We start from the raw sequence: 20,473 nt of genomic DNA on the forward strand, positions 1-20,473 counted from the left end.
AGGAAAAGTTGGCCCACAATTTATACTAGCTATCTCCAAATTTTAATTTTGGCATTTACATCCCTTTGCTTCTCACTGCGTCAATTGTGCATAAACGTTCATTTCTAGCTCAGTGCTATCCAATATTACATACTAAGATTAGCAATATAGCTTAAACTCCAATGTCTCTGGGGGCTTAAACCCCAAAGCCCCCTTACGATGTCTCTCAACAACGTAAGGGACAATGTAAGGGAGTTAATCGTTTGCCAATTACGTATTTTAAAAAACATATATATATATATATATATATATATATATATATATATATATATATATATATATATATATTCGTAATCTCTTTGTTCTGCAGCTCATAAATCATGGGGCTCTTGGGTCATCTTCTGGTGGGGGCATGCTTCTTGTACGTGGTGTCTTCTCAGCATTCCTCTTCCCAGTCTCAACACGGCAACCAACAACAGCAGCAAAACCACCACTCCCCAGCCTACCTGATTCCTAGTCCAGTCACCAGGCAATCTGGGCTGGGCGGAGCCCTCAGCGGTCTGAGTGGCCTGAGCGGACTTGGAGGAGGATTTGGTAAGAAAATATAGTTTTTGATGGTATCTAACAAGTGAAAATATAAACAACAACGTTAGACAAGCGTGAATTTGTCGGAAAAAAATGCCGATGCGTGTATCAGGGTTACAAGCATTTTTTTCTTTCAATGCAAAAGGCTTTTCTTGGATGTCTATCTACAAGCTCATACTTTTTTTTATTGAAAAGAAGAACGTCTTGCAGCATCGAAACACGCATTAGCCATTTTTCGCATATTTGTGCTTTGTTGATGTTGTTGTTTAGGTGTTTATACATTCCTATCGTAATAATAATAGATATTTGCTCTTTTTTTTTTTCACGTTTTGATCACCTTTACAAAGATAATAAATTTTAACTGTTGCTATAAGACCTAAAATCTAAAGGAGTATGTGAACAACATTTAGCTTAATAAATTAAGCAGCACAGAAGCCTCACTTGCCTAAGGTTCATTCTGAAAGTTTTTCTTTCTGTATTTTTATGCAGTTAGAGTTACATTATAAAAGAAGCCAAGTTACCCACAATAACATTTTTTTTACGACTTAGATTTCGATGTCACATTCCATTCTGTTTGACTGTTTGTTGCAGCTATGAAAATATTCTTAATAACTCTAAATTATTTTTTTTCACTATGAATTGTCTTTTTACCGTTTATTTATTTTAAAAGTTATTTATAACGTCACTAATAAAATAATGAAAAAAGTAATTAATTTAACGCAATACATTTTTTAGTTAAAAAATGAATGACTACAATTGGTTAGACCTTCTCTTAATTTCCATTATTCATTCAGAGAGTGCGCTTTAGTTACATCCGTTTTGAGTTTGTTCAAAACATTGCAGTAAAACATGGAGACAAAGTTAAGTCTCAAGGGCAATTTCCTGTTGTGAATAATCAGAGCTTTAAAGTCTTCTTCATTACTGAAACAACATTGAAGCAGGAAATTGGAAAGGAATTTGATGTTTCTCAACGAAATTAGGTAGTTTATTTCGTTCTTAAAACTGGTTATTTGTCCGATAAAAATATAATAGCAGAAGCGGTAAGAAACATTTAAAACATAGAAGTCAAAAGTCTAAATGTCTATTTTTAGCAATTCCAAAACTCGTAATCCAAAAATTAAAATATGAAAAATATTTTCATAAAATAACTATATTTTTAATACGTGCATCAATTTTCTACGATTGATTGTTTTATAACTCAAAAGATTATTTAAAGAAAAGTCGAACTATGCAGCGTGAAAAAAGTATTTAGAGTTCAGCAAGATATTTGTCATTAACCTTAAAAATTACCCGCACCTAGAAAATAATAAAAGATGAGAAAAAAAATAATACATTGTTCCATTAAAACCATAACCATTCAAACTTGACTCTTTAAAACTATTTTTATAAATTTTCAATTATTCATACGAGCAAAATTATAAATGGAAAACTCTATTACGCATTTTTCTGTGGCGACAGGTAAGATTTTAATGCTTGGCATAAATCTTTCAAATTTTTAAATATTTACCATTTATGAGAAATATACTAAAATCTTGTGCTAACCCAATAAACGATAGTGCATAATTATAGGACTGCATTTAAGGAAAAACTAAAAAAATAAAATAATGTAAAGTAAAGCGTTGTTCCATAAATTAAAGAAAAAAAAAGAAATGAAACAAAAAGCACAACACTAAAAGTAATCATTCAAATTTTACTCTAAAAAATATTTTTATAACAGTTAAAATTTATGCCTATTAAAACATTCATGTTTACAAAATGACATAAATGAAAAAGCCTTACTATTTAAAATTGTTTTGCGTCGAAAAATAAATTTTTAATGCTAAATCTGACCTTTTAAAAATTAAATTCTGAAGCATTTTCCATTCATAAAATAGCTACTAAAATTTCAAAATGTTTAGCTAGTACTAACACCACAAGCAACAGCACATAATTAAAACCAATTGATGAGGAGCTATGCTTATGAAAAACAAAATACTGAAACAGTTTCTACAATAACAGTACAATGAGCAATTTTTTAATGCAAAAAGCATACATCGTATAATTATTCTTTTTTGAGATTTTACAAATAAATATTAAATTTAAGGCTAAAATGACGTGTTATAAATTTATTCAATTAAGAAACGCAAAATGCACAAATGAAATATAAGGAGAAAGCGGTAATTAGTTTTGCTATAATAATAAGAAATAAAAATGTTTTTTTTTAAATATTTTTCTTAATTTTTTAAAAAATATGAACAAATACAGCTTGTTCTGTGAGATCTCGTATTTAATCTTTCCTACTGTAAATTATGTCAAAAAAAAAAAAAAAAAAAGGTTTTTTATCATAAGATTATTTTTAATGAGGCCGTGAGTCAACATTAACACACGTTTTAATTTCAGTTTTCAGCATTTTTGTTTCTTTCGTCTCGTGTTATCTTACATACGATAGGAACATTAGTATATAGTAGTATTTTAAAAACAATAATTGAGAAAATCAACGTCATAATGTTGATCTTTTTACTTATCCGTTGCAATACAGCTGATGCTTAAAACTTCGTAATTGTGTTACGTCGTAAAATCTGATAGGTTACGTTGTAGACAAAGCAGGCCGATCGCAGGTAGCAATGGTTGTAGCCACGTTCTTTCCTCTTCCGTGTCACGTCCCAATTGTGAAAATAGAGATGACTGGTGTCGCCATCTCTCAGTGCTCAGGCCAGTTATCGCCGTCTGTGTTAAGAACAAGGATGACTTACCATCTATTAGGTGTCACTTTACAAAAGGCCATCAATTCCATGGCATTAAAAGGGAGACTACCTAAATAACAAAATGAAAATTGCATTATACTCATTTTTCTATTCATGTTTAAAAAAAGTGAACCAAAAAAAAAAAAAAAAGAAAGAAAGAAAGAAAAATGCAGTCATTATTATGATATTTCACTAAAATTCCACTCTCTCATGCGTGTGATCTTTTTATTTTAGGTGGCAGCGGGGGTTTGAGCAGCATCTTCAGTAGTCTGGGCGGACTATCTGGCGGTTCTATGCTCTCTACTGCTCTCCCCCTTCTCATGGTCGTGAGTCTGGGAGCCATGTTGGTGCCCTTGCTGGGCGGGGCGTTCTTCCGTGAGAGCCAGAAAAGAGGTTTGCCAAGCATCAGCCCCGCTTTCCTGGAAGGAGTGACCGACATTTTGGAGAAATTTATCAAGGCGCTGGACGCCGTTGAAAAGAAATACTAAGACCCCAAGAGCTCAGACAGGTGAGACAAAAATTTAATTCACTAGAACTTAACTGAAAACTTTTTCTGATAAAATGTAAAAAGAAATTCTAAGAAACATTAAAGATTGAAAATCATTTTAAAAGTACAGATAGCAGCAAAGATTGCAATCGTTACTGCATGTGCTTCTAAACTTGCTTTTCAATCACATGTACCATCCTAGACCAATAATAAATAATGCAAACTAAATTGAAGGGTTCTATCAGCCTTTCAAAAAAAGGGGGGGGGGGACTCTTTCGAAAGAATAAAGGAAAATAAAAATTTTTGTTCTTCAAAAGTTTCTGTTAGATAAATTCATTTACGGACAAAAGAATAAAGAAAGCACTGTAATTGAACAAATGTAAGAACAGGAGAATATATTAGGTTATTAGGATACACAATTTAGTTTCGTTTGTATATCAGTGTTTTTGGGTTGTCTGATTTCAACTGTTTCTTCGGAATTTTTACGTGCTGTTAAAATGACTCTACCAAAGCACTGTTTTTGAGGCATACGAATACTGGCGACACTCCACGATTAACTTTTTACAGTCAAAACGTTTTGGTACCATTATAGATCTTTATAAAATGACCAAATCAAACATTTTTTCATAAATTCTGTCTCAATAGCAGAACTTACTTAAATAATGAGGTATAACACGTTTGCATCGTGCGATTACCATTTATAATACTACATTTAGCTAGCATCTTTACAGTACTATAGCGCCTTCTTGCGCAGGGACTAAATGCATCAAATTAAAAGACCATAAATTCTTCTCTATTGTCTTCTACGCTTGATTTTATGAATTATTCATGAATGTAGAAATAAAACTCAATTGCCGGACACCAATAAAGGTAATAATCTTTACTCCGTGCAATGAGATATTTATGAAGCTGCTTAGGAAATACGAAAAAATTATCAAAATTCAGTACAGCATCATTTTGTACATCAACACATAAATTACACTTTTGATTTTGTAAAACTACTGCATTCCGATTCAGTGTTATTATATACTAGAAAACCTTCCGTCAAGATAGGATGGGTGAAAAGTGCTTCTACATTTGAACGAAGTCATTGCCTGTTTGGTGATATTTTGTTATTTGAAATTTTAACCCTAACTCCAGTGAATTAACCGTAGTAACGTTAGTAGATAGCATTGATTGTCGGCTAATTTTTCGTTCCATCGTTCTCCTAAAATTAGTCTCACCAGTAAAATAGTTAAGTTACCGGATCCAGTTCAGTCTTGCCAAAATAAAGCATTTCTCTGCATGTCAAACATTACCGAGAAATATTATCAAATTATCGTGCTACAGTGCGAGTTTATTGTTGATGATATCAGAGCGTCCTCGATCAGTGAATTTGCTATTATATGTATATCAGGATTGTTCCAAAAATCAACGAACTGAACTGATAAAAGTAGCATTCCATCAATAAATAGCAAGAAAGAAATGGCGGAACTGTATTCCTCTTGGTTCCGTTCGAACGATTCACAACTGCTGCATAATTCCTTCAGTCATCCCCCGCTTGCAGCAACAGTTTTTGAATCCGCATCACGTGCCATCTGCAACCTTAATCTTCCTCTTTTTCTAAGAGTCAAGTTCGATATCCAACGACCTCAAAGTTGGAAGACGGAAGTCTGATAGCTAGTGGGTTAATGAAATTGATGCGGCCTCTTGTAGGATCGTTGCAGCCCCGGGTCCTTTCCTAACCTTACCCCAAATCTCGTTTTCGCAGTTGAATGGTTTGAAGACGCGTCACAGTTCCGATTTAGAACACGTTGTTCTTCTATTTCAGGCCTGCGGCGTCCTTGAAAAGATACCATAAAGTTCATTTTCAGAGATGTTAACAAGTTGATAGTTAGTCAAAGTGTCGTAATTGAATTGAACCAACTATGAAACTCATCAAAAGCATATCAATTTCATGAACATTTTGTATGAATTGAATCAATGTGGCATTTAAAATTTAGATTAGGGAAAACTTTTAACCCTTTAAAGGACATTTTTGGGACACATGTACCCCCTAAGTTAGTATTTCAAGGTTACAGCTATATAATTAACACAGTAACTAATATAAGTCAGTAAAACTGCACTGGTTGTCTTAAAATGGGCTTTTTGAACCCAGCGTTCAAACAGCTCCAAACCACATTTCATCACTAAATTATGCTAGGTAAGGTTTGTAATCTTTTAACATAAAGAAGTTAGTTACTACTATTTATACCCGTTGTTTGCCGATCTGGGAATAAAAAGGGTCCGAAAGTAAAAGAGAACCTCTTGAAGTAGGAAATAATGCGGATTATTTAGAGGAAAAATATACGATTGTGTGTCAAGATTCAACTAATTCCGGCGAAATGTCTTAGAGAGTGGCATCAGTCCCTTTTGACTTAAGTATATCTAAAATGAAAACTAAAAGATAGTTCACAAAACAAGCCTGGGAATCCTGTAGTATTTAGTAGCTAGGAAGAGCAGGTATCCTATCAGAGAAAAAGAAATCCACCCGAACCAGTAAATTGAGGAGTTTTATTTCTTTCTATTGTTTAAATAACGAGCATTTCAATTGGTTTTAGCTGTAGTTAGATTATGTTTCTATTTGAGAAATTATGTTTGCCTAAAAATATGATTTTATGTTTACGTTGATTTTATATTAATTAATATAAATATTTTGCAATTTATATAAATAGTTTGCTTACTAGAATGTACGTTTTGAGTTTATTTTTCAAAATTATTGGTCCTTCTTGATACCACCACCTGTTTTACACCTTTTTCTAACGGATTCGCTGAGTGGGTTCAAGTAGCCACAGCGCGGGGCTACTTGAACCCAATTTTTAAAAATAGAAAAATATATATATAAAGAGTTAAAATTGTTGTTTAAAAAAGGCTTAAGGTGGTATCAGAACGTCTGAAAAGTGGTAAAAATAAGGTTATCAGTTCACATTATGGGTTTAACAAAGCATTCAGTGTAAAACTCGCAGAAAGTATGAAATTTCGGGTCCAAGTAGCCCCAATTTAGGGTAACCTTCCAAAACCTTCAATGACACTTACTGCGTTCTCTACCGCACGGGCGCTAACACTTGCTCCACTGGCGGACCCTAGCTACGTTATTTTAACTACTTTCTGGGGGGGGGGGAGGGATAGGCGCATAAATCGTTCACCACAGTGAAACGCTTGGCATTTACTTCATTTTCACGAAAAAAAAAGGCTACTTAATGCATTTTTCAAATTTAGTCTTCAATTATATTAATTAATGTTATTGAGAAATCAGAATCTTAATGTAACAAAAAAAAAATGTATTAAAAAAAACCGCATTTTTCTTTTTTTTTTAAATACCGCAAACTAACATATGGCACTGCAAAACTTATGGTCTCCAGAGGGTTAACCCAAAAATGGTCTAAAAAATCCATATAGAAGCTTTATAAGCTAGAAAGAACATATACTCAAATCAGAACTGCGGCAAAACCTTACAGGAGTTCAAGATGGCGGACTTTAGTTTTATTCTGTATTTTACAACTACTGGATTTCCTGCTTAGCTCTAAAAGAGAACAGCTATCATTCCTTTTCCCTTTTCTTTTAAAAAATACTTAATCACTTTAGCTACAAATTATGCCGGTGCTCAACGTCTTTTAAAATATTTCATTGGATAAATTCAAATAGAGTTACCGGCTAACCCGACCAGTTGATTTTATGACGTATGATGACAGTGGTTAGTACGGGAAAGGTTCACAAAAGATTTCCATATACGATCGGCTCTATAAAAGCTTCTGGTTAGTAACCGGTGAACTCGAGTTAACTGGGCCCTCTATTCGAACAAGCCCCTTTGTGATTTCATGATCTAGAGTGAGTAGACAGATCATTACATAAAAATGCATCAATTTAAAGAATGAAAAATGGAACAGAAAACAGAAATCTATATGAAAGTATAATACCCGGGAATAAAATGCAATATTAAATGTAAACAAATCACTAAACCTGTCATGACAGAAAATATGCAATACAGTCATATAAGAAGTATAAACGAAAAAAGAAGAGTGGTCAGTCCGTTTGAATTTCAGTGGGAAGTAATTCCTTGCCAGAGGATGTTTTAAGTGATCTCGAAGTTCTTAAAAAAATAAATAAATAAACAAATAAATAAATAAATAAACACGAGAAAAAAACTCTTGGTAACTTAAGAGTTTGGATTGTTTTAAATACTTACCTTATTGTGGGTTTTTTGAAGCATTGTGCGCAATGCTTCGAAGCTCAAAAATGCAAGAATGTGAAAAATGCATTTTAAACTCAAGTTCTTATGCCGCTGTGTATTCGCTTATTAAGTATTGATTTATAATGGCTAAAATATCGAATGAGTTTATAGTTTTGAATATTACGGTACAAATTATTCATCTTTCTTATTTTTCTTTTACAGTAGATGCTCCGTCCTGTGAGAAGTTCGGCGCTCTCTATGGCTTACAACTGTTTAACAGGCTCCATGTTCCAATTGCATTTCTTCCGTGACGTCAGTTTTGTAGCCTCGACGGCAGGGACTCTAATTTCACTGATATGTGTTCTACTCTCGGATCAAGCGGGTCTTGTTCCGTCTTCATTTGGTATTTATTACTGAAAAGATGTAACAACTATTTTTTAATAAAAAGCCGTGTTTTACATGTTTGTTAAAAAAATATTCCGAAATTAACTTGAAATATCATGAAGCTTAATATCGTTTGCTAAACTTAGTTAAGGAAAGAAAGAAATATTTTCGTTTGTGGTGTAGTGCAATACTTGTTTAAATGTTCCTCTGCATTTGTGTTGCTTTTCACGCTACTTTGCTTTGCACTGCTTTTGCTGTAAAATATTACGTTCTAAGCTGCTGCCAAATAGCTTTGCCTTTTGCATTCTTAAAGCTTTTCTTAAACCACTTGATTGGAATTTCTCAATAAAGTGCTTCTATCTTGCACCGCTTTAAATGACTTTATTGCCACTTCTGCTACTTTATTTTCAAACATATCATCTTGTTCCCAAATGAGTAAAACTGCTTGTTTTTAAAATGTTTCTTTTGAATAATTGCTGCCTTTTCATACTTGTTTATGTACATATGCTTTGCTTTCTTTGAAACTGTTGCAAGCTGCTTTGCTTTCTTCGTAATTGTTGCAAGCTGCTTTGCTTGCTTTGTAGTTGTTTTTCAAGCTGCTTTGCTTGCTTTGTAGTTATTTTTCAAGCTGCTTTGTAGTCGCTGCAAGCCGCTTTGCTTGCTATGCATTGCTTTCAGCTGTTTTGCTTGCTTTGCAATTAGTGAAAGCTGCTTTGCATTGCTTTAAGCTATTTTGCTTGCTTTGCATTGCTTTGAGCTGTTTTGCTTGCGCTTTGCAATTGCTGCAAGCTGCTTTGCTTGCTTTCCAATTGTCCTGAAAGTACTTACAGCAGGTTTTAAATTACTTGAAACTGCAACAATCTTAAAAGTTATCAGTTTAGGATTTTATGTTTTTATACTTGAAACAGCTTGAAGTTAAACTATCTTCGAAATCAAATTTGTGTCAAAAACGTCATATGCTGCTGTAGGAAATGCATCAATATTTGTGCTTTTAAACTTTTGTGTTCGTTTGTGATTCTCATCCTTTATTTATTGTTCACTTTTTGCTTTTCTTTTACCTTACATTCTGTTGTGTGAGTTTCGTGCATTTTCAACAAACGATGTCATGTTGATTGTTTAGTGTGCTTTCTATTGTGTATTTATTTAATTCTTTATGTTCAAAACATGAAATAAAAGTATTACTTCACTTGGTTTTTATACTTTATTGTGCACTTTATTCAACTCACATTCGATTTTTTGCTTTTAAAAGGTATTTTAAACTCTTAAAAAATTTTTTAAAGAAAACTTGTTCCCTCAAGTTTTAATATGAAAAGGAACTCCTAAATTTTAATCGGCCATGGAGTTAAAAAAAATTCTTAAACAGTATTCGCTGGATGAAAATGTAGTTTTCTGACTCTCAAAAACTTTGACCTTACTTGTTGTGTACATCACAAATCGTAAACGAGGGTGCCGTGGAAAGTTAGATTCCATGAAATTTTGACAGAGTTTCCCCAGTTGATAACTACTTGTTTACTTAAAACATCAAAGTAGGGATGCGTTGATTAATCGGCTCTACCGATTAATCGACCATAATTGGAAACTTTGCCGATTATTTGTAATCGGTCAAATTTTTCCGATTATTTGGTGAGGAAAATATTTTTTGAAATGATTCTTTTTTAAATGTACCTTCAACAAGAAATTGATGAATACATTTATTAACAATAAATAAATAATTTTGCGCAAAACGGAATGAAATGTTAATAATAGTTGATATTCATGACACTAATATGAATAATTAAATTCCAGTACTTTTAAATTAAAATGCGAAAAACATGAGAGAGAAAATCTCTTTACTCTCCTCTCCAACCACATATTTGCAGTAAATAAAGAATTTTCGATCGATAACCATATTAATTCAATACGCATCCCATTCTAGGGCACCCATCCCCACTCTTTTCATATCACCTGCCTTGCAGGTAGTTTTTGTTTTTGTTTTATGTGTACCACTCCTTAACTCTCACCAGTGAAAAAGAAAAAGCTTCCTAATGCTTTTGCTTGATTTTTTGAAGACCATCAGGATCATTTCCCAAGTTTATGTTATGATACCTTCACCCCAGCTTTTGATGGCGCAACATCTTTTTGTCTCAGGGTTTTTGTTCCTGTTTACTATATATATGATTACATCGCGCAATTTACGCCTTCCTTCTTAAATTATTGATTTTTGAGTCAATCAAAAACTTACTATTAAATATCATTTGATTTTTAAAAATATCATGTATCATACATATTTTATTAATATTATTATTTTTTAACTGATGGTTGAAGTAATGCTACCTTTTTTAAATTTGATACTTCTATTTTGAATAAATATACACATACATACAATGTTGCAATAGTTTTCATGTATTTTCCCCTTTAGGTTAGTGCTTTTAGATAATTTTAAATTTTTTATAACGGATAAAAGTTTTGAATTAACTGGCTAATGAATTTAAATTAAAAGTGCATCTAACTTAACATACAGACTACAGGCTGTCCTATAATATTTTTAAGCTTTCATGTCTAGTTAACAAAATATAGTGTTATCAACAATAATATAAGAATTGGCACAAAGAAATTGGATGAAATTTTGAAATTATTTTTGGAAAAATAAATCTATATATATAAAAATGGAGTTTGGTAAATTTGTTCCCTAAGATCTCTGAAACTACCCGGCAGATTCGGCTGAAACTTTCACCGTTTGTTCATTTTGGTACTGGGAAGAATAGATCAGTTCGAAAAAAGTCCGATTGATAGTTCCTTTTTTATTCCAAATTTAGTCCTAATTTCGCATAAATGCCCCAATATGGGGGTGGAAAAAACGTGCACATATTAACATTATGTGTTCATCGAAAGCGCTAATTTTTCTGCTGAAGATAGCATCTGTTCGAAGTTTCTAAGTTGTACAAAAACGAGTTATGAGCTTTTTTGTTCCCTGTTCGAAGGCTTTCATCAATCCAATTCATTATTTAGTGTATCATCTCAACTCCCAGTCGATAGCTAGAATTGTTGTATTGTTGAATATTTTTGCGTTTCGTCTGACTTTTTGAGGCTTTTCTCAAGTCAAATCGCAAAGTAACGTTTTTCCACAAGATTGGCTAAAAATAAATGGATTTGACTGATCATTTTCCATTTAAACGGAACTTAAATGTAATTTACGGTTTTCTTATTATTATTTATGCGGATTGGACACTTACTCACTATCCAATCAACCAGCAGAAATATCGCCAAAATTTTTGCAGAAAGATTTCAGTAGCTGATGCATTTGGTAGTTTTTTCAACTGTGGCAGTTTTTGAAGCCAAAGGCTACGTAATAATGTTTCTCAACTTACACCATGTAAACAAAATATCGCCAATCAAAGAATCTTTAAAAAAAACTTTTTTACTGTGTAAAATAATCCAGCAACTAAATTAGGCAAATCCATAAAGAGCAAAAAAACTTTCATAAATTTTTAGTTTTGCACAATTTCAAACAATCGCCAAATTTTACTACTTATTTTGGAAACATTTCGGATGAAATCGATTAGCACCATTTTATTTTGACCAAAAGTATCTCAGCACTTAGCGACAAAATTTCTATAATAAAAATTAGTAAGAAGGGGGAGTATTATCGAAATTGTCCCAAAATGATTCTCGCAAATTTGGTAACATTTTAAACCGCACCAAGTGCCTACAATAATTGAAATTTCCCAAAATAACTAAAGCAAGTGTAAGGGGAACACGGGCGGCTACATTTTTTAAAACAGTTCATACATCAATAGCCATACAGAGAAGGTTTTAGATGTTAAAAAAAACTACTAACTGATGAATCTTTTTAAACATATCAAGTTTAATTTCATATTTCGGAAATTCTTCAAATTTGTGCATGCTTAAATGTCGTGCTTTTGTTTCTAAATGAATACTATTTTGTTCTTTATACTTATTGCTATTTTAGTTTTATGAGCAAGGACGAAGCTCGATTTTTAATCACGTCAAAAAGGTTTGTTTTGAATTCTTTCGCTTAAAACAGAAAACAAGGGCAAGTAACGATTGTTTCTCATAACTATTACTGACCCAGGCAACGCCGGGTATTTTTGCTAGTATATCTATAAATATTTTTACTTTTGTGTATCGTAATTTACCGTAACCAACTAGTCCTTTAAAAAATATTGATCTGCACGCCACTGATTTTCATCTGTGTTACTTGGAAAATTCGGCAAAGTTTTCTCCAACTTCGTCTTAGTGTCGATTGCGGCAAAGATTCCCACGCGTCACTGATCCTATGAATGCAGTCTTTGATGTTGATAGTTTTCCAAAACTCAACTATTGAAACTGCACCAGATTCAGAATCTCCTTCAAAAAGTAATTTTCTGATAAACTGCTTTCGGTAACGTCGTTTTAAAGATTCTAAGACTCCCTGATCCATAGGCTGCAGCAGAGATGTTGTATTGGGGGGCAAAAATAAACACCGGATGTTACCAGATTTTAAAGAGTTATGTTCCGGATGAGCTGGACAGTTGTCGAATAACAGAAGCGCTCCATTCAAATGTTTTTACTTTCTTCTATATCTAATATATAGAAGAAAGTATTGGATTCGTGCAAATTTTCGAATTTCGAATTTTGACGGATTCGAACGTTTTGAGGTGTGCTGAGTCCATTTCGACTATTTTTGGAAAATGTCTGTCTGTCTGTGTGTGTGTATGTGTGTGTGTATGTATGTGTGTGTGTATGTGTGTGTGTATGTGTGTGTGTCACGTCTGTGTGTGACCAGTTTTTTGTGGCCGCTCTACAGCAAAAACTACCGCATGAAATTGACCGAAATTTGGTACACATATGTGCCCCTATGTGAACTTGTGCCCATTAGTTTTTGGCGCGAATTCCTCCAAGGGGGGTGGAGCAATGAGACGTTTTTTGAGTTACGCGTGCTTGCTATTCCTCAGGAAGTAACTGGCGGAATCAAACAAAATTTGGTCCATATATTGCCCCTAACAGGAGCAGGTGCTGATTCAATTTTGGTGTCAATAGCTCAAACGGGGATTGAGTTATAGAACGTTTTTTATCGTCAATTGTGACTGCTGTATCTCAAGAAATAACGAATAGAATCAAACAAAAATTTTTTGACAAGTAGCCCTTAGTGGGTATAAGAGCTGATTTTATTTTGGTGTCAACAGCTAAAAGGGGGGTAACGCAATCGCCCGTTCTTTTTTTCCATTGTGAGTGCCCTATCTCAAGAAGTAATGCTACGTTCTGGTTGAAATTTGGAATATATGTGAATCCATACGTAAACAGGCTTTGGTTCAATTTTGACTCCAATCGCTCCAAGAGGTGTTGATTTTTTTTTTTTTTTTTTTTTTGCGAATAAAAATAGTTTTATTAATGCAACAATAAGAAAGATAAATCGTAATAGATTGTCGTCTGCGTATTTCTCGTGATTTTAATTGTATGGAAATGATCGGAAATATTATCTCAATGATTTAAAATTTTTAACTGTTGCCATCTTATGTTTGTTAATAAATAAAATATTTGTAATTAATTGAAGTAAGGCTTTTAAAGTAACTTTCAATTTTCGCTCTTTGTTTTGTTTTTACAATAATTCAGACATTGGGATGGTCGTCAAGTTTTTGCATGTGTAATTTTGTTTTTGTTAGGAATATTGCTTCCTCGTCAAGCATGAGGAGGGATCAGAAAAAGGAAAAATATAGAAGAAAGTTTCGTGATGGCCACAACATACTAGTTTTTTCTTGCCAAGATTTCACTGCAGGCACGAAAATATCAAAAAACCACTTGGAAAACAAATTGGAATCCATCCAAGCATTTTTTTGATTTAAATAGTGTACAGGAAGAGCAGATCTGTTTACATTCTTAAAACATCTCGGATTCTTACTTTTCCCAACAACATTCTTTGGTTCAAGCTTGTGGGAACCCGATGCGTTGGAGCAGGCTAAAACAGTGACCCTATCTTTCATTCGTTTCCTTCCGGGAGCAGAAGTTTCATTTACCGCAGCTCAAGTTTTTTCAGGAAGGGCCTTCCAATACAGTCCGGTTTCATCGCAGTTGTAAATTTGATCTGGGGATAAATTCTCATCTCTTATCAAATCTTCAATCTTTGCAACAAATGAATCAACTGCTGCGACATTTCCAGACAATTTTTCCCCCTCGATATTGAGTTGCCTTATACCATGGCGAATTTTGAATTTCTCTAACCAGCCACTACTGGCTTTGAAGTCATCAGAACCACCAAGCTTCGAGTTGAGAATCAAAGCTTTTTCTTGAATCATTGGTCCAGATAGGGGTATTCCTTCACATCTTTTCTGCACAAATTTGTACAAAGTCGCATCTAAATCTGTATGATCGGCTAATTTCATTGTTTTTCGGAATTTGGCAACTTTCGTGATATCAAACTCAGCAAAACACTTTTTAATTTTTTCCGAGTTTCTTTTCATTTCGCTCACGGTTGACACACCAACGTGAAACTCTTTCGCAAGTTTTGTAACAGCTTCACCAGATTCTAGTTATTTACTATTTTAAAATCGATATGAAAAAGAAAAACAGTGACAAAGAAAATGGTAGTATTAAACATAATCACTATGATCATTAATCGACTCAGCCGGCTAATTGGCCAATTATCAACTGCTAATTAATCGGTAATGGGCCAATTTGCTTATTGGCGCATCCCTACATCAAAGTTTTTAGTAAAGTTTTAACCGTTTACAAAAGATCGAATTCTTAGGGCGGTTTTCTTGTAACAACAATATGTTGCGTGCCCACATTTTTCATGGAATTGGCAAGCGGCTAGTTAAGACTATACTATCTGAGAAATGAGAGAAAAGAAAAAAATTTGATGCGCGTGTTTACTTCACTTCAATGTGACTCTGCTTACTTTAGGAATGTAACACATCTGTAGCTGAAAACTGATATACCAATTAACTAATATTTGCGTCCATTTCCGCCTGTAAACCGGATGTTAACCTTTCCATCTAATCAGTAGTGTTGGTCTAATCCAAACAGTGAAAAAGCCGCTAAAGAGCTTTCTTTTATCTTTATTTTGTCATCAATTAAAAAGCTACTTTGCTTGCTATTTATAGAATGTGCTTAAAAAAAAGACATTACCCTTCATTATCTTATTACGATGTTTCCGTTGTGATAAAATAAATATGCAATAATGATTTCTTACAGTCTGACTACCGATAATATGGGAAGGCAAACATCCGGTTTATAGGCGGAATTGGACGCATCTATTAGTTTACAGGGGTGGCAGTTTGTTCTTTACAGATGTGCAATTTTTACTCTTAGTTATTTAAACGCAGTTTTGTAAAATGTCAGTTTGTTCACCGCAAGGTGTTGTTTAACTATAAACTATATTCAATTTATATTAACATCGCAAAAATAATTTATTTCTTACAACACAATTTTGATCTTACCATTTTGCTTTTTTCATTTCTGGACGAAATAAAAACATTTTATTTTCTTTTTGTTGTTTCCATAGAAACTTCCATAGAAAAGTTTCCCTCTCATTTCGTTTTAGAGAACGCAATGAATTAATAAGGTCCTAGTGAAATTATGAAACGCGTGCATCAAAATCCCACCACTTTTTTTTTCCATTCTTCCCAGCCAGATTCATTCAGATGGAATCGTCTTAAGATGGCCGATTGTCAAATTACATATAATTCGTTGTCAAACTGTAATTTGATTTGGAAAAAGCTTAGATATTCGATTTTTTCTGCTCTTTGATCAAGGGCTCTCTTCAAGAAAATAGTAGGTTCAAATGGTCCACCAAGGTGTAAAAATTTGAACACCCCGGTATACATAATCAAATAATCAAAGCTTTATTTCTACCAAAAGACGTGCAGTAGCCCTAGAGTCCCCCCCACACACTTTTTTTTACACTTAAATAGTCTAAATTTCGCCTAAAATATTAAAACTTGCACAAAATTGAAAAGAAGTTCAAGAGCTCGCTCCCGTGAAACTCCTATGCAAATGAAACTTTGTATGTGATAATAATCAGTGTGTAGTTTTTTATATTGTTTAAGATTGAGTGTTCACAAAAAGTCACCCAACAGTTGAAATATGTATTTTCTTTTTAGGAAATGAAATATTTCAAATTCATTCTCTCAATCAAAATGGTTCTCTCATGTATTTTAAAAGAAGAAAAAACATTGTAGTTGAAAAAAAATGGTTAAACGGGAGCTTTTCCACGCAAAAGCAGTTGAAGGTTCCACTGGGAATACGACCTTAATCCATTTTTCAATAAAACCATTATTTTCTGTTTTATTCATTCATTTTTTAAAAGTAAATGATCATTTTAACTAATCTAATATTTTTAATATTGCAGTATTATTACTAAATATCATACATATCTACTAGTTAAGTAATAACTTTCATTACCAAGTTTTCCTTGTATATTTTTGGGAAGGTATGTCTCTCACAGAATGGGATTTAATCTATTTTGATAGCATACAGAATTTTACAAAAATGTATACGTACTACATTGTTTTAAACATTTACTGCAGGTTTTACTAAATGAAGACACAAATGAACAAATATTTTATGTTTCCGAATGTTTTCTGTTTAAATATTCTGCAACATTTCAAAGTTATAAAAACAAGTTAATACTTTAACACTATTAATGGAAACCACAATAAACAATTAAATTCAGTGATAGTTACATGGTTCGGAAAAGAAACGAAAAACATGCATACGAATTACAATATAAACGCAAATATTACAAAGTATGAAATTTAATAAAGTGTAACTGTCAATGTTTTCGGTAGTAAATTGATTTCATGTTTTGTCAATTTTCGTCAAAACAAGCGTCTGCCAATACCCATTTTTAAATTGCATTTCGATAGCTATTCATTGTGCTGGCCACATATTTGAAATTTATTTCCAACATTTTATCATAATGTTTTTTGTTTTTTTTTTTTTGGTAAGAAAATGTATTTTCTTTGAGTTTAATAATGTTGCTACCGCGCTGTGTTTAAAGTCAGATATTTGAAAAGAAATTAAAATGACAATTTTTTCGACAAAACAATTCTAATTTCACTGGTTTATCGACTTTTTAAACGTTCCTGCGTTATTCTTAGAACTAAGAATGTTCCAAAATTCAAAGAATGAATTAGTTTTTCGTCGTGACTTTTTCCTTCCAGAAGCACGTCAGGACCACTTATCTTTTCATATTCTTTGTAATACATTTTTATGGGGGTTTTGAACAAATTAATTCATCCATAAACTTAGGTACCATTTTCTCGATTGTTCGCATACACAAATCTAGCTTAATCCATTTATTTAACAAAATCTTTCCGAAAAGTGATTTGGAGCTCTTCTGGATAGAATGTTATTTCTACATTTTTTTCTGACTTTTGTCATTATCCGATTACTTTCAAACTTCTTCATATATATTGATTATTTATTCGATAAAATCCTGAAGGACTGAAAATCGCCGTACACCTAGAAAGATTGAGGAGGCCAGTGTGTGGCTCCTTCATATGTATTGAGCGAATTCCTCAGAAATTTCTTTCTGAATGAGTCCACAAGGCTCACTCTCTTATTTTTATCTTTACTAATAATAAAGCTGAAAGTCTCTCTGTCCGGAGGATGTCTGGATCTCTGTGACGCGCATAGCGCATAGACCGTTCAGCCGATTTTCATGAAATTTGGCACAAACTTAGTTTGTAGCATGAGGGTGTGCACCTCGAAGCGATTTTTTTTTTTTTTTTTTTGAAAATTCGATGTGGTTCTTTTTCTATTCCAATTTTAAGAACAAAAATATTATAAGATGGACGAGTAAATTACGAAATTATCATAACGTGGAACCGTAAAATGGGCGAGCAAATGAACACAGCCAATTGGCGAGAAATTCATCATCCATTTTTTGTAAATATACAGACGAACCAAATGACCTTTTAACTTTTCTATTACGGGCAAAGCCGTGCGGGTACCACTAGCGACTAAATAAAAACTTACACTTTTAAATGTTAAGACTTATACTGTGTTCATGGGGGAAATAGACTTCATATAAACTAAGAAATACGCTACTTGGTGTCGCCAGTCACGTGATAGGATCGGACAAGATTAAATTGTTTTCTAGCAGACGGCAAATGTGAATATCATTGGTTTACTTTTTTTTTATTCCAGTGGAAATCCTCAAAAATGACCTATAGTGGCAAACTTTCTGTCAACCTGTTTGTTTACTTTCGATTTATTTTTTCCGTGAACAGAATATAGTCTTGCTTTTTTGAAGTGCAGAGCCAGCTGTTTGGCTGGTGAGCAAACGACAGCATTTACCATTTGCAGGGTTAGCAAGGTTTTGGACACTACAGTAAAAACCACGGTAAAAATTCTGGTTTTTACCGTCCTGTCCAAAACTCTTGTGTTCAAAACTGTCCGAAAGTGTCCAAAACTATATTTTTAGAAAAAATGTATTCTGTGAGAAAACATCAAAAACAGAATAACATGTATCAAAGTAATGTTTTATATTTGAGAGTGTTGTGAAGGTTTATAACAACACCCTAATTTTGTATAAGAATTTGACTCCATTATTTTATAAAAATCGACAAAACTTTATTTACATCACATATACTTCAAGAAGGCGTCATTTTCATTTTTTCAAGACCAAATTCGTGGAACACGATCTCGTGCGTCTTTTTCACTTTTTTTAATTACGTGTTGCCATTCGGCAGTTTGTGTTAAATAGAAATAAAATAATTAAATTTAAGAATTAAAAGACATTAAAAATATGGATGAAAATATAATACTAGAGAATTATCATTACGTGGTAATAATTTTGACTGAGAAGGGCACTTCAGTACCCCCTTCCCAGTAATGATGATAATAAATGCGTTGCCGAAAGTCACGCATTAACCACGAATGACATGTCCATAATTCTTTGGGAAGTGAACTGTTCGTCCATATTTTGTCCGATATAAAGTTTCTTCATCTTTTTTACGCATTTCTTCTTCTGGTTGGTTAACATTGTCCTTGTCAGCAGACAGAAATGCTGGTTTTAGCCTGTCTACAGACACAGTGACATTTTTGCCTTTTATCATTACTTTGAACACTTTCGCGCCGCGCTTGATGACTGCATAAGGTCCGTTGTATGGCGGCTGAAGACTTTTCCGCACCCCATCATTTCTGACAAAAACATGGGTGCAAGTTTTTAAGTCTTGTGATACGAAAGGCTTAATATTAGAATGTGATTTTTTCGGTAAAGGAGCAAAATCGTGAAATATATCTCTTAGCTTCTGTATCATAGTTTCAGGGCTTTTTATAACTGAATGTTCATCGAAAAAATCTCCTGGAAGTCGAAGTAAAGTTCCATAAACAAGTTCGGCTGGTGAAACATTCAGATCCGTTTTAATTGCTGCACGGAATCCTAGGAGTATGGTGGGAAGAACTTCGGTCCATTTTTCATTTCGTCGAGCTTTTAAAGCACATTTTAATGGTCGATGCCAGTTCTCAATAAGACCATTTGATTGAGGATGGTTATGGTGAAGTTCTTATCTTTTCGGCACCAATGAATCGAGTTAATTGTCGAAATAGCTCAGACTCAAATTGACGACCTTGATCTGATGTAATTTTTTCTGGACAACAAATCTTGAAATCCATTCAGACATCAACGTCTTAGCGACAGTTGGTGCTGTCATATCACAAATAGGATATGCTTCTGGCCATCGCGTTGCCCTATCAATTACCGTTAAGCAGTAATTCTTTCCTTCAGATTCTGGTAGTGGTCCTATTAGATCAATGTGTATATAGGCAAACCTAGATGTGTTAATATCAAATTTTCCTTCTTCAGTTTTAGTGTGCCTGAAAACCTTTGATCTTTGGCAGTTTAAACACTCTTTAACCCATACTTTGATATCCGTAGCCATTGAAGGCCAAACAAATCTCTGCTTAATAAGCTTAGTCGAACCTTTTATACCTGGGTGTGTTAAATTATGTAGGTTTAAAAAAACTTGTTTACGAAAACTTTTTATTAGAAAAGGTCGTGCTTTTCCTGTAGAAATATCACAAAATATTTCAGTTTTTGAATCAGGCATAGTAAGTAATTTTAATACTAAATTAGATTCCTTATTTTCTAAAGCAGATTTAAGTTCTAAGTCAGATTTTTGTTCAACACCTAACTTAGCGTAA

Source organism: Uloborus diversus, chromosome 8, assembly GCF_026930045.1.
Source record: "Uloborus diversus isolate 005 chromosome 8, Udiv.v.3.1, whole genome shotgun sequence".
NCBI lineage: Eukaryota > Metazoa > Arthropoda > Arachnida > Araneae > Uloboridae > Uloborus > Uloborus diversus.